Here is a 16,352-nt window from a genome sequence, read left to right on the forward strand (position 1 = left end):
AGTCCTTGGATGTTCAGTTGACTGTGGAGGTGGAAAGAACTGGAAAAAGTCACGTGAAGCCCACACCAGAAAAAAAAATCTCAATTTGGCACAGAAGTACCAAGCCTGTGACAGAAGCAAAATTTGTAAATGGGGCTAGTGGTGAGTCACATATTCCAATCAACTATAATCAAATACAGGGGTCCAACATTCATAACTTCCAGTATTAACCAAATTTTTTAAGTCTTGTTTCATACTTTCTCCATTACTAAAATGCTGTTCCCATGGGTAAGGAAAAAAAACACTAGTTTTGCTACGAAAATAACAAAGTTTTCCTACTTTCCTTAATATAAAAACATTAAAAAAAAAAAAAAAAAACCACAAAAACCCCAAAAAACCCAGACTCAGATTCTCCATACATCAACTTTGTAAAACTTCTCAGTTTTGCAGTTATAGAACTTACAGCTTGGAAGAGGAAATGGGTCCAGTGCTCAACAGAGATTGCTTGAGATTCTTGCTTTCAGATCTTCTGCTTCCAGAGGGAGCAACAAACTCACACAAAGCTATGGCAAATACAGATGGTCCTAAAATTAAAAACAGAGAGAATTTTTAGCCAGAAGTTCTTAGCCTGTTCCTTCAAAGAAAAAAGACAAAGTGGCAAAACTCTCTTTTTGCAGGAGAAGTGTGCAAGATGTCTGAGAGGGGAAAATATCAAGAGGCCATCAAGACCCTCCAGACTCCAAGAAAGCTTCTCCACATCCCCCAAAAGTGCTGATGTATGATGTCACAAGATGAACACGAACATTTTGAGTGATAAATCTATCAATCAAATTTATACCACTGTTTACCAACGGCTTGGTGTTCCCTTCCCACAAATACAGCTTTCCATGCTTAGCCTGGGAAGTGTTCAGACTGCAATAGCAATTCCCTTCTCATCACTGCAGGGACAAATTTGAGCAGCAGTCTTCAGCTGCTGATATTCCTGCCATCATCTTCTTGGTCAAAGCTTCAAGCAAAAAAACCCTTAAGTATCTGTTTCTTCTTGGTGCTGCTGGATGTTTTCATTCTTGGTTCTTTCACAAGGGTGAACAAAAGCTGTGAACTCACAGAGCAAGTGGGGAAGGTGGTTTCTTTACTCAGTTTCTTTCTTTCATTTTTTTTTTCCTTCATTAGGCAAACACATTTTTTCCTGGCTTTGGCTAAGACCCAATATCCTCTTTTTTTCAAGGACACAACACCTCCTTTGGTTACTTTTACTGGCATTATCAGTTCGTGAGGAAAAGAACTTATTAAATATACTAAGGGGCTGCAATTTCCCCTGAACTTGGTGATTACAGGGCTTCAGCCTGAATATATACACATTTCTGCTGTATCTTGCCTAACAAGATTTGATTGACTATTAATTTAGATTTCATACCAAACTGAACTGCACTAATTTGTTCATTATTTTTGAACGACAGTTTGGGGCTTGGTCTTTGACATCTGATCAAAATTATTCTTTAAATTATGGTCTTATATTTGTAGAACTCTTGTAACAGATAATTTGTAAATGTAATGTACAAGCGAGAATGGCATGCCTGCAGTTATTGTTGAAAACTTAGAATGAAAAAGAAATTAGAATTCTAAGGTACATCTCAGTAGCTCCATAATCACATTTGGGCATGATAATAAAGGTTGATACATTCTTTGACACTCAATGCTATTCCCCAGTGATCGAAAGCAGAAAATTCATGACATTTTGCTAATTAACTTGAGCACTTCATTTCATAATATGAGTAAGTAAAACGTTAAGCATGGTGTTATATTCTCTCAATATATAAAAACGACCAAAAGTGTTTCCAAGCGTACTTCAGGGGCAAAGGCTGGTTTGTTGTAGCCCAGATTCTAAGAGGGTATTACACAGCTGTGCTGGTGCATTTCATACCAATACCATGGACCAGAAATGCCCCGTGTAGGCAGGAGCTGAGACTTCCAGCACCACTGCCACTCCCCTCTCTGTACTCAGGCAAATGGGAAGGGATTCTATGGCTGAGAGAACAGATTCTTTAGTAATAGATACGGTTTCATGTGAACCTTAATTTGCCTGTTTTCAATTAGCTTGTTTCTTTTACCATGCATACTAATTTGAAATTGAAGTTTAGACACATTTAAATAGCATTTGCTAATTAGTAAATTAGAACCTGGCAAATCAGATGCAAATCACTGATTTATATACACAATGTGAATGTTCTTGGCTCCATTTTTCCAGCAGTTATTTAACTCTGGAAAACTGAAAGAGCACAGGGTGTAAAACCTCCCTTCACAGCACAGCTGGGGCAGGGAGTTGCTTGGTTAGTCAGTTGTTTCAACAATTATATCAGCCACTCTATTTACATCCACAAATCAAAGTCTTATTTTGAGTTATATCTGTACTGAAGATAGAGAGAGAAGGAGTATTTCAAATTTCAGTATTACTTCTTTACATTTCCAATTACATCTGCAACAGCCATCCTGTATATTTTTTGCAAGGATAGTTATCCATCCACTGGCAGAGAAATATCTGTAAGAGCTGTGTGGCAATTTAAGACATTGGTGTCTTGCTTAGGCTACTCTTTTTTTAGTCTCAGGCCAAAGTAAGCCAGTCATTTCATTTTTTAATTGCTCATATGTTACTCATGCATGGGTAAGTTCCCTGAAGAGTATTCACTGAGCTTTTAGTTCTAAAATGCACAGGATACAGATCTCAGTTTTAGCCTCGAGCCTTTTCCCTCAATGGTTGTCAAAATAAAATATAAAGGAATTCCACCTGCAATTGACTGTGTTTCAGTGAAAGTCAAGACATTTCACACTACAGAAGAGATAACCTTGGAATAGCCCCTTGTTTCAGGATAATAGAGGCCAGCTTCCCTTCTGTTTAAAACTAGGACTGCCTTTTTAAGGCAGGATTCATGTTTAATTGTGTGTATAATTTTATCAAATTGTCTTCACAGCAGGAGGGAGCTTCTTGTTTTTAAGATAAATTCTTAACAGCTCCAATTGTGGCCACCTACAGACCAGATTTCATGCAAAACCAAGAGTCCCTATTTGAAAGGTGAAACAAGGCAGCTCTTAGGAGAAATAACTAAGTGTAAGATGTGTGGATGGAAAACGTGCCAAACTTTACAAGGGAAATAAAACAAACGAAAAGCGCTGATAAAAGGGAAGTGAATTACTGGTATGCTCCTTTCAAACTAACAGAAAATGCATTTGCTGAAAGGCTGGCCTGTTGCTGGGACTCCCTTCTCAAAGGTAGCTGTGGCTGTAAAAGGACTGGGATGTTCCCCCATGAAAGGAGGCACTGCAGAACTTCTTTTCCTCTTACCAAACAGAAGGAAGCACTGGTTGTTTTTTTTAAATTTGTGTAATATGAGGCAATTGAGCTAAACACTCTGACAAACCCCAACTGAAATTTTAGGCACTGATTGTACACACTCTGCCCTTCTGCCTGAATCTTGGGAGTCCTGCCAAAGTCAGGGGTGGTTGAACACACATCTCAGCTTTTCTAGGGCTGGGGCCTTACTGAAACACAGGCCAGCCCCTGCTGCACATGCCACTTCAGCATTTGAGGTCAGTCCTTGAAAGGGAGCATCACAATCAACGTGAAAATTTACATCAGATAATGTAATCTAAGACCTGGATGAAACTGCTAAACTTCAAAGAAACAGATTGTCTTTCAGCCTGATGTGCGAGGGCAGGCACTGGTGGCTGGGAGAATTTGAAACATGGGCTAAAAGCCAACAGAAAAAGGGGAGACTTCTCCTTTGGTAGCTGAGTGGGTTTATTTGTGCCAAGATACCCTCACTCCACGTGTATCCTATCCACTGCTGCCTTCCAGCTTCCAGGAATGCACATAACACAAGCTCTGCAAGTTTAGACACAATGTGGTACAGCCCAAAACTCTTTTTCACCTTAAATTAGGTGAGCCTCAAAGCAAGCACACGAGGACATGACAAGGATCCTGTGCACAGAAGTTGTCACTGCCATCCAGTTTGAATGCAGTGATCAAGGACCTTCAAACAAGTGAAATGTCTTTCAGTGAAAGGAATAAAAAGATGAAAGATATTTCTGTAAACAGAAAAAACAAAGCAGTCACATACAAAATTACTTCAGAGTGGAAGATGAGTTTGGAGATATTTTCCTGGTTTGATCTGGCATTCATCTAAACAAACTGGCACTACCTATATTCTATATTGTTAGTAATAAACTTCTTTAAGTTCTTCTATGGCATGTGGATTTAAGACCTGCATATTTACATGAAAAGACCTGCAAGTAACTTTGCATATTAGGTGGCCAATTGAATCCTCACTCTTTGAATCTGTAAGCAGGAAAAAGCTAGCACTGACTCTGCTGTCTTGTTTATTTAAAACGGGAGTTGAAAAGCACAGAGAAATAGCCCACATGAAAGACATGAATAGTTTAATGATGAACAAACAAACATATGAGGCAGCAGAGTGCTGCACGGCAGTATAAAAACCAGATAACCCTCTACAGCACCTTCAGTCAAAGGGAGAAAGCAGTATGATGAAGGACAGAGCAGGAAAGTGGAGAAAAAATGGTCATCAAATATTAATAATTTGAAACCCTACAGTGGCCAGGTGAAGAGCAGAAGAAAGGAAAATAATTACATTCATCACCAAGAACAAGTCATCATCAAGAGCTGATTCATGTTAAGTCATTCATGCAATTTTTTTTTAAATTAAGGGCTAGAAATCAAAGCTCCAGACTTGTAAACACGTTTGGGTGTCGCAGTATTGAGCTCAATCTTTTGCCAAGCAAATAGTCCAGGGTAGCCCCAGTCAGCTGCCTGGGATTGTGTGCTCCCTACAAGAAGAATAAACTTAGAGTATCCCAGGAAAACCCTAAGGAGCCTGGGAAGTCATGACTATCTGAAGAGTCCCTTGAATAGGGAATCTGCTCTGACCTGAGCAATGTCATCCCAGGTCTGAGGTGAGCTTTTTTCCTGTCAGGACAGGTGTTCTGTGTAATTGTGGCAAACAGTTGCCTCCAGGCTCTTCCCCTGACTGCCATAATCCCAGAATTGAACCACAGAAGCCAGATAACAAACTGGAAGCCAAGACAGCCAGCCCAGCAGAGAGTCATCTCTCTGAGCCAGCAGGGATTTCCTGAGGACAAACCTAAAATCTCACCTTTCCCAGAAATAAAAGCTAGAGAAATGTACCTGCTCTGAGGAGCCTTTCCCCTCCACAAAACCACTTCCCTTAACCACCTTTTTCAAAGCCAAGTAAAATCTTTTCCTTCCTTCCTTTCAAAAAGCACCACCATCCTCCTTTTTATTAGCTGAAGGTTTAAAATACTCACAAAAAATACAGTGTTATTTATTGCCATCAGCTCACCCAACATTTGCAGTTTTTTTAATGGGGAGGGAGAGAAAACAGTAATGTCTTTTGAAAACATGCAAGGATCTGCTTCACCAGATTTAAAAATTACAGTCTGAAAATGAACTGCATGCTCTACTAGGAGACTTTTCCAGGGGAAAAAAAAAATCAACCTGTTTTAAGGCATTACTTTGTAAAGCTTGCATACAGCCAGCTGCAGTCTATCATATCAAGTTTTCTTCTGGATTGGTTCTCCCAGAAAGGTTTCATCAGCATACAAGCAGCAGGGTTGTTGTTTCATTTCCCCTTAGGATTCTGCTGTGTGTCAAAGTAAGAAATTGAGACTAAACAAGAAAACGTGGGGTAAAGTTTAAGTACCTCTGCTGTGAAAGCTGTTAAATGAGAAACAGGCATTGCAGACTACAAGTGTCAATTAGGAGCTGGTTCCACTGGGAAACGACATTTTCTCATTGTTTCTGCCTTCTGGTTCACTGTTGACAAATCTGAGTTTAGGAAAGTTATCCTCCAGTTACATGTATTCCTGACATCTTTCCTTTGCAGGTCTGTCAGAACAGGCATTTGACATGAAACTTATTTGCTACTATCATTTTAAATTAATAAAAAAATTCAAATATTACAATAAAAATATTGGATTGCCTCCTCACTCACTGCAAATCTGGGGTACTCAGTTGTCAGAATGAAGTAATGTTTTCTGAAATCTCTGGCTTTTGGCACCCAAATGTAAGTATTTCAGGGAGATATGATCTGTGATTGACAGGCAGGTGCAATGCAGTCCTGAAAGTCTCCTTAAAGATTGTAAATTGCATTGCATTTTTGGGGGGGGAAAAAAAGGAAAGGAGTTGGAATAACTGAGAGAAAAACATCCAGTGATGTAATTGCCAGGGACAGTGTCATGTCCTGCCTTTGAGCAGTGAGGACCAGTGGAGACTTTCCATCCCTGGCAAAGCTCTCCTGTAGGAACATCCCCAGCTTTTGGGATGGGAGAGGTCTGTTCCAAACCCCACAGCAGGGGTTAAAAGGTTTTGAGCCCAGCACAAAAGCCTTTGCAACAATAACAAATCAATCCATGCAGAGCCCTAGCTTATGAAAAATGGCTGATTGACTCCTGAGCGGCTAAAAAGGCGTAGCTGAAATTGAAATTCAGTCTTGTAATTCTGCCTCCATATGCTATTGTAATTCCATCAGTCTCCTTTCACCACTCCCTCCTGGACTCCTTCAGGCTGAGATTTCATGTATCACTTACCCCTACACTTATATCTGAAATCAGGGAAGGGACTTGCTCTCATAACATGTGGCATGATGCCACTGTGCTTCCCAAGGACCAGAAGTACCCTCCCCTGCACCAGCACAGGATAATTGGGATGCGTTGCCATCAACACAAGAGTCGACATTTCTGCTGCATCTGCATTCCACATGGACTGTGAATTTGACAAGCTCCCATAATAATGGAAAACATTTCCAACAACTTTCAGAGCTAATATATTCTGATCCCTACAGAGCAAATTTTCTAAAAGAGAAGTGTAACAATTTACAGCTGAGGGTTGGTAAAGAAAGGCAGAGCTTTCCACAGAGGGGAATATAACAGTGAAGACACAAAGGCAGAGAAAAGTTATTTTCAAAACTTTCAAGCATGCATTGTGCCTAAAGCAAAGTTTGCATTTCCCCTTCTCAAAGGCCATTAAATTCCAGGAAAAACTGGAAACACATGCTTGAATTAGAACCATCAAAGACTTGGGCAGAGGACCTGTTCAGTTACTGGCAAATTAAAAGCTGAGAGTTTCCCTGGAATATCTGACCCCGCACCTAATAACACACAGAGAGGACAGGAACCCCTGACCAAAGTCCCACATAGAATAATAGCTGCTGGAAAGTAGCAAAATACATGTGGACTCAGAAGAGGGCATGGACAGATCCAGAGAAAAGCCACAGTAAGTCACCAGGACTGGAATAAGCAGGCTCAGGACTGGAATAAGCAGGCTCAGGACTGGGATAAGCAGGTTCAAGACTGGAATAAACAGGTTCAGGACTGGAATAAGGAGGCTCAAGACTGGAATAAGCAAGCTCAGGACTGGAACAAGCAGGTTCAGGACTATGCAGGAGTGATGGACAGTGCCCTCCAGTAAGGCAGACTCACACAGGCTAACATTGCCCCTCATTTCATAAGGAATTTTGGTGTCTCACTGTAGTAGAAAGTCAAACACAGTTCTGTAATGGCACTTTTCCTCCCAAGCACTGCCATTGTGCCAAACACAATCAGAGCTGGCAAGCGAATGGAAGTCCAATATACTGTGGGGCACAAGATGACAAGCAGCCTCTCTTCTGCAGTCAGCAGCCTGTGCAGATTTATTTGGTTAAATCCTTCAGATGACTCTTATTTCTGTGCCATGAACCAAAGTTTCTGCTCCTGTGGGCAGACAAACCCATGCCCTTGCAATGTGGGCAGACGTCAAGAGCCTAGAGAAAAAATTCCATATCCAAAGTGTGAATGTGAAATTTGCTTCTCATGTTAATCCAAAATAACCCCAATGCTTTGATCTCCAGATGTAGCACTCTGTCCATGTTTTTGGGGAACAGAAGCTATTGACATTTTTGGATCTGGTTTGACCTAACACTATTCAAACTAATTTTCAGTCTGACAAGAAGAGCAATTTCTGCCCTTTGTCTTTTTTCATTAAATTTGAAGATATATCAAGGTGTCTGCAGCCAGAAGTGGCCTTGATAATATGATGTACAACACCAAATTAATATTTTCCAATAACACTGTATATTGGAGCTAAATGGCCAGCACATATGTTCACACGCTGCAAGCAGATGTCCACATTGTGAGGCTCAAACCTGATGGCAGGGTAGGATAAATATGATGCACAGTTATTCTGCATGTTTCTCTCTCACACTTCAGGCTGCCCATTACAACAACATCCACAAGAGTCTATTCAGCTGGAAAAGAGATGCCATCCAAAAAGTGGTACAAAAGCATAATGTCCATGTTTGGGTTTTAAGCTCTGAATGCACAAGTCCAAAGCTAAGACCTTTCCCAGGGTCATCTTTCTGGGAGAGCATTTCTTTCCTTTCAACTGACCATTCACCAGTCAAAAGGAATCCTTGGAAAAAAAATTATTTAATCCCACAGTCTTCTTGAACACAGATTTATGGACTTAAACATCATTATGCTACAAAGTTTGCCTCAGCAGCCACTTTGGTGCTACATTTGTCACCTAAACGAGCAGATGAAAAATTAAAATAAAAGAGTACCACTAGTAGGGAATTTTGTCCCATCAGTGTGCTTGGACAAGACACTAAACTTTAGGAACAATACAAAGGTTGTCACCATATGCTGCATATAATACAAAAATTTTGACCTTGAATCAGCATAAGCAGTTCAGATACATTACTTAAAAATGAATCAAGCTGGCAGTCTTTAGAAATTTCAGCCCTAGTATGAGCTATTGATTCTGGTTTTGCATAACAATTGTCAGCAGTCTATAAATTTTTACTTAAAAGAAGGAAACTGGCGAGGCAGAAAGCTTTTGCTTAATTTCACTCACCTTCTCTCTTCTGAATAAAACCAGCCATGTTTTCTAGAATATTACATCTCCTCCTTTTTCTTGCTGTTAAGACTGTCATTTTTTTATTCATGCAGGCAGACAACGAGGCAGCATATGGCCTATTTTTCTATGACAAAACCCTTGCAATTACACCAAAGAATTCCCAGCAGAAATTTGTGAATTCAGCATCACAATGCTTGCACTGAAATGCTGCTACTGGTGGCCCACCCCTCTCCCCTCCTTGCAGGTCTCTGCTCACAAGGCAGAGGGGTTATTGCCTTCCTGTCCTGTTCAAAAGAACAGCTCTTAAAAGCTGTGCCCTTTGCACAGTATGAAAACAGCACATAAACAGTTACTAAGAAGATTAGTGTTTGCAGTGTCTGCCTGCACCTTTGCAAGGCACAGACACCAAGGCAAGTCATACTTCTCTGTTCTGATTATTCCTCAGCTGCAAATACTGCACAGAGCCAAAACATTATCTTCTCTTTAAAAAGCCTCCCAGGGCTTGTAAAGTGTGATAAAACTGACACAAAAGTGAATTCAACACACTGTTTCTGCCTTTTGGGCTGCCAGACTCATTAGCAAGTTTTTAAGTCACCTTATTGTGGCTGTTCTGTGGGATACCAGCAGCTTCATATTGCTGGTGGGGTTCTCCAAGCAGCCTGATGCCAACTCTGCTCTCCCCATCGATTCTGCTCACTTGACAACATTGATTTTTGTTTCTCCTCTCCACGTTTCTGTTATGATGAAAAAGCCATGGCATTTGCATTGGCTCCTTCTTTGTTTTGTGCCCCAGGATGATCTGTGGAGGAGCAGGCACCATGATGCCAGGGATGCTGAGGGAATAAAGAGGGTCCAGAGTGAGTGACTGGCGCAACTGGCCCGTGCATCACACAGAAAGGGCATCTTAAACACGTGGAAGGTAAACACTCTTGTGGGTACACACACACATAAAACACTTCACTGGTAAAGAAGAGACAGCATGATTCCTTTCCACATGAAAACATTTCTTGCTTTATGAAAGAGACTGTACATTGAGCCATTGAGCACATTCGGGCATGGCCACAGCAGGTCCCAGCTGGCCTCTGGTGGCCCACACCTAAAGGATTGCACTGCAGCTGCTCTTGGCTCTGCCAAGGCCAGAGCAAAGTCAGCCTCAAACCAGGGAGCCACAAGTCCCCTTTCAGTCTTTTATTTGTACCCAGTGAATACTGAGGGCATCTGCAAAATTGCCAGAAAACCTTGAGAAAGTTTCCTCCAGTTTTGAAAGTAGTCAAATAGGATTGTTGTTTTCAAAAGGCTTCTGGAAAGGGTTCAGCCTATTCTCATGTGCCTCTTCTTACCATTTTCAAGCCTTCCCCATTCACTGTCAGTGCTGGCATGTGTGAAAGCATCACTGCCTCTCCATCCAGCTTTTGGAAAGGGAAGAATATTATCCCACTGTACTTTGGAGAGACTAGGTGTAAAAGAATGAATGAATCATGAAAATTTCTAAATAATAAAGTACAGCCTGGGCTCTAGGAAGTGCAGTCACTGGGTCCTGTGCTCTCCCACTCTCTTCTGTGAATCAATTTGCTACCTTCCAAAGCTTGCAAGTCCAATACTGCAGTCACTGAACCCTTTGAACATCCTGAAGCAACTTTGAAATCTTACCAACTGTTTTAAGAGCTGCAGCAAAAATTCAATAGTCTTCATTTGTTCCAGGAAAGCCTCAGCTTTAACAAAATTCCCACTGACCACAAAGAGAACATCCAGCCCTTCCTTTTCTTGGAGCACAGTCCTACTATGCCTCTAGGACCTATGGAACCATACTTTAAATTATCTCAGAGGAAACCCATGAAGAGGCTATTAACAAGCACTAAACGTGAGGAAAATTCCTTTCCTTTTCAAAGAGCTTCTTTAATTCTGTCTCTCAGGTGGCTAATACAAAGCTTGAACACATGATTAACAGGGTATAAGGAAAAACCCTCTAAGCTGTTGTTTTGAAATAGCAGTGCCTGTATCCTACTGATTCATAAAGACATAATGCATTCTGGAAATGAGGATGATTTTATCTGGGATCCTTTTTGTCCTTGTGCCTCTGGACAGTCAATCTCCCACCTTTACCTATCTCAAGATGCAATTTGATGCTATATTTTCAGGTTGCACACACTAATATACTCTGAGAGAAGACCTGCAAATGCCTTTCTGTACACCCTATTCCAGAAATGCAGTCCCAGAAATAAATTACCATTCCACTGCCAAGTGAAATGGTGTCTCAAGGTGCTCCCACCTCTCCTGGCACTGACCTCTGAGCTTTGGGAAAGGGTATCTGTAGTGATATCAAAGAACTACAGAACTGACAGGACTGTGGGCAGATGTTGGGAGAGAGACTGAATAGGGAAAAGCCTGTGAGTGAGCACAGGAGAGGCAGACATGCACTCTGAACTCTATCATCATTTCTCAAATTTCATACCCTTCGAGTTGCAAAAGAAGGCAGATCCCTTTTTTTTTATTCCCAGCAAAGAAGCAAAAGGTCCATGATAAAAATATTCCACACAGCATTTTCAAAACTGCTTTTGCAAACAGAATAAAACCTGATGTATCAAGTGGTATCAAGTTACTTTCCCATATTATGTAAAAACATACAATAGATACAAAATACACAGTAGATAATCTCAAATTTATTCTTATTTACCTCAGCAGATCTTCACATTTCTTCTTCCTGGGACAGCCTGAGCAGCATGTGAAACACAGAGGTTACCTGGAACGAGCACTGTTAATTTAGAGTGGCATTAACACTCTAGAGTGTGGCATTTTATTAGGAAATAAAAAAATTGTGCAGAAGTAAAGCAAAAATATTTCAATTATTGTCATCAGAATATTTTCTTTCACTAAGGCCAGGGGCTTGTGTACACTATTTACTTAACTAATGGTAAAAAAACCAGGAGAAATATTCCAATCTACAGAGGAGCTGGGTGCCCAGGAAGTTTGAAACAACCCTTAGCACCTTTCTGCATCTTTGAAAATGTTCTGATTATCAAATAATAATTGTCAATTATTGTTGTAAATAATCTTTTGCTTTCCTTTGCTCTTGCTGATCCTCTGGTAGGACTGAGGGTGAACCCTGCTATCTAAGGATAAGATCATACTTGCTATTTGTTTTTTTTACAGACACCTGCACATTTGAGTAAGTAGCACACCTTTAAATATTTGAAAGCTATCATCTTGATATGCTTTGAAGACTAGAGAGCAAAACCTCACCTCCTATGCTGAGCTTAGTTTCTATTTTTAATAAACTGTGTCCTTTTCTTCTACGTCGCCATTGCTTCTTTTTAATATTTAAAGGGAAAAGCAAATTCCCCTTAAGCAACTAAATGTTAGGTATAGCAAAAAGAGTCTTTATATTGTTATGACTCTAAAATGAAAGGAGGTATAGATTAGAGTTTGCAGCACACAAAAATAAATATTATTTAGACAGAGAAATTCATATAGTAGAGGTGTTTGGAGATTACTTTCTTCTTTTAAATTTTGTGAAGCAAAATATATTGCAACACATAGACAAATTCCAACCTGCAAAGAAAACAGAGACAGAAACAATATATATTTCGGAGGTGTCTCTGAAAATTTATAAATTATGATATATTATGAACTTTCCTTTTAGAAAAAGGAGAAAATGTACTATGGAAGACATGGCACTTCATGTGTGCTTTTTGGATAAGCAAGCCCAGGCCTTTTGTTGCACATAGATTGATTTTAAGTACAGATTTTATACAATGCGAGTACTTAGGATATTTCTCATTTTTAAAAATTCATTATAGGAAGCTGAGAGATAGATTTAGAAGAGAACACAACACATATTTGTAAAATAATTGCAGTTTATTGACCAAAGCCATTAAAGACACTGCAGACAACAGCATTACTTGGCAGTCCTCATCGAGTTATTGATTCACTTTTCTCTCCCAAAAGGCAGTTACTCAGGCTTTGTTCAGTTTACTGAGCACAAGGCAGAATGCACCTCTTCAGTGCCACTCTCCCAGATGTTATTACACACCATTCTGGAGCTGATTTTGGCAGGAAAGTGCTGGTGCATGGTGCCTGGTGTGGCAGAGACAACACTCCTGACTCACAGCTGAGTTTGCTGTAGCACAAGTGCTGCATCTCTGGCCCCAGCAAACTGTGTGGTCTCCTCCAGATTCCTGCTTTGCCCTTGCACTGTCATTTTAAAAAAAATATATACAGGAAAGGTTTGAAACATCTTGTGTATGCAATAGTGACATCTTGATGCTGCTTGCAAATGAGAAAATCCTGAAGTCTGAGCTTCCTGATGGACCAGAATACATGCACAGGTCACTTCCCACAAAGGAATGGATATTCATGCAGAGAGAAATCTGAAAGGTTCCCAAAGCTGGGGAGAGTGTGCTCTGGTGAAGCAGGGTTCACAGAGGAATTCAGTGGGGTACGAGGGCCAGGCATGCAGAGATCTAAATGCATAGGGGCACCCAACTCAAACTCTGGTTACAGCAACAGTGGAATCAAACCCCAGAGCTGTAAGAGGTTTCAGGAGCCTGTGAGGGCAGACAAGGAGCCCTTGGGATTCCCCTGTCTGCTCCCATGAGCTGCAGTCAGCACTGCCAGGCTCCCAGGGGCTGGGTGTGCTCTGATGTGGGGACCACTGCAGGTGCATTGCCCCACACCCACTCTCTCCAGGCAGCAGCAGCTCCTGCTCAGCCTCTTCACAATGCTCATTGCTGTGGAGCAACACCACAGCCACCTGAGATCCAGAGAAACCTCCTGGGTTCTGTGGAAATGAAGCTCCTGCAGCTCACAGAAGCTGCCTCAGTCCACCAGTGCAGTGCAGTGATTCCTCTGCAGATGGCCACATCTGCTGCAGCCCTTGCAGGAGAATTCAGTATTGTTCACCATGATCCTGTTTGACAGAGGATTTCCCAGAGAAGAGCTACTCTTCCTAACTCTGTGCCGTAACACAGAATGCATTATCCACAATTAAAAGCATGATTACAGGCACTAATCCTTCAAATTCATTTTCTAGTTGCAGATTAAATGGCAAAAGCACAAATGGGCTTATTTCAGAACTATCAAGAATGCAGTCAGACTCTGATCTAATTTTCTGGACTTATCCATGGCATGTCTGTGTTTCTGGAAGGGAAGAACAACTTGATCCCATCTCAGCATATAAGCTGGAAAAGACCAGTTTAGGGATCTGTGTCTTTGCTGTATGCTGTCAAGGATGACATGTGCACAGGGAAAGCAGCAATACAACCAGCACAGGCCCCAGCCCTACTTACAGTTGTCTTTCAACAGCTTGGTGTCAGCCTGAATATCCTACAATTAATTTTAAAAAGTTGCAGATAATGACAACACATTAATCACTGTGCAGAGGAGTAACTCCACAATGAAAAGCACTTGTTCTGAGAGGGGAAGTGTATTTCTAAAGTAAAACCTTTGCCATGCCACATTTTACTGACTGGCCTGGCATTTTCCAGTGGCACCACACTCTCACTGGAATTCCCACTGCAGTGCTATTGCCTTATCCAGTCCCATCCCCACACCAGCTGCCTGAGATGTTCAGCATCAAACTCCTCTGTTGCTAGAAAATCTTTTGATCTGGGACAACTTCAATGGATGTGACCAGATTAAAAAAAAAGTCCCCAGTCCTGTTTTGGCTGAAGAACTCCCAGTGACCAGAAGGAAATCAGTGCTGTGGAAATATGGTATCCCAGGAGAACTGACCCAGAATGCTGCTGCTGTCAGAAGTCAAAGACAGATAGTTCAGGCAATGGCAGAACTGTCTGTTCCCTGGATTGAAGAGAAAAGTGTCAGCTGAGAAACAGGCTAAAAAAGCATCTAAACCAGGTGGCTTCATTCTCTCAAGGTCCAGAAATACCAAAGAGAAACAACCTTGCAATGACTCCAATTCATTACAGCACTAGGGAACCTGCCAAATACCTCAACCATAAAACAAAAATACAGGCTTCTCTACTCACAGTGTCAGGGCAGAGGGATGAGAGCAATTGGTTTCTTGCATGGAAAACAGAAGAAGAGCACAGTCTTCCAAATCCAAAACTAAATGAATAAGAAATGAAAGTAATAAGGTAATGGTACTAGTTACTTAAAAAAGGCATTTAGGTCCCCATTTTACAAGTTCATGGTCACTGCTTGCATCCTGCCAGGTACAACTGGAAGCAAACAGTTTGTCTGATATTGGCACTAGGCAGGGGGACAGGCAGTGGAAGAACCCCACTTCCCTTACTGGTTTACTTTGAGGGAGAAAAAACACAAACTGAAGAACAACATCAGACTTCTGAGCAGACAGTGGGTAGAAATGGGGTGAAAGGAGCAAGAGCTTTCATGGAATGTGTACAGAATAAACAAGGGTCTTACAGCTCAGACTAAACGAGGAGCTGGGAAAGCCAAGATTTAAAATCTTATCAGTCACCAGCTGAGCAATGAGTGCTTTGACTCACGATAGGAACTTATTGCTATTCTTCCTTTGCATTAAATTACAATGTTTTTAGCCTTGGCATGTATCTCCAGAGAACAATGGCTGAGAACTGACTGCACGGCAACAAAGAGAACCGAGGGAATGCCACAAAACTAACAGAAACAGTCACTTGAATCCCTTAGTGAATTCACATCAGCAGTACTTACACCCAGTGCGTGTTCTCTCCAGCTGAACACACCAGAGAATGTGACTGCTGGCAGGAATCGGGCAAATGAACAGTGAATAATAAGCTCAAGTAGAGACTATTCACAGGAACTGAATCTTCAATTTGCATTCAGGTCAGAAATGCTGGTGACAGCAGGCTCTGCTCGCCCAAGCAGAGACAGGCACAGACTGTGGCTTCTCTCTCTGCTTTTTGACTTTCAAAACACTCCCTCACATGGGTACAGACCCCACCTTACACTGTTCCCCGAAATTAAAAGATACAACAGTCTGAGCTCATTCAAGGAAACTGTGAGAAGAGACATTATCAGAAAGGTGACTTGTTTTCAAATGGTTTCTACATCTGGTCCACAGCCACCTGCAACAGTGTTTGTGGCCAATAGGAGTGGGTGGCAGCACTCAGGATGGAGCTGCTAAGAAGATAACGATAAAGATAAGCAAAAAGCACTTTGTACCCAGCCTCTTTATCTTGCTGCTCTTCTAAAAGGAAGCCAGACTCCTTGTACATGGCATATCTTAAATTTTGTAATGGAAAACCTCATCAATTGGTTCTTTATGTTATTTTAAAACCCTGGCAAAAAAGAAACAGAGATTTCATAACTTTCAACACCTCTTCAACCCTACAAAGATTAGAGAATAAAAAAGTGCTTTGCAAAGCTCTCTCAGTCTCCCCTTGGCTTAAATCTCTGCACTTTCCACCGTGGTAACTGTGCTACTGTTTTCAGGGACTAGAGAGAATTCCCTTGCTTAACTGTGCTGTCAGGGGAGATTAATGCAAGGTGGGAG

At 41.3% G+C, this 16,352-nt stretch overlaps 1 long non-coding RNA gene across 1 annotated transcript; it reads right to left on the reverse strand.

The window, feature by feature from the left end:
* Positions 1-11,574: 11,574 nt before the first annotated feature.
* LOC116999597 lies at positions 11,575-15,602 on the reverse strand. The gene is made up of 3 exons (XR_004418589.1): positions 15,551-15,602; positions 14,887-14,965; positions 11,575-11,654 (listed from the first exon to the last, which is right to left on the reverse strand). It is a non-coding gene; the product is annotated as an uncharacterized LOC116999597 (long non-coding RNA).
* Positions 15,603-16,352: the final 750 nt, after the last annotated feature.

The sequence above is a fragment of the Catharus ustulatus genome, chromosome 8 (assembly GCF_009819885.2).
Source record: "Catharus ustulatus isolate bCatUst1 chromosome 8, bCatUst1.pri.v2, whole genome shotgun sequence".
In the NCBI taxonomy this organism is placed as follows: domain Eukaryota; kingdom Metazoa; phylum Chordata; class Aves; order Passeriformes; family Turdidae; genus Catharus; species Catharus ustulatus.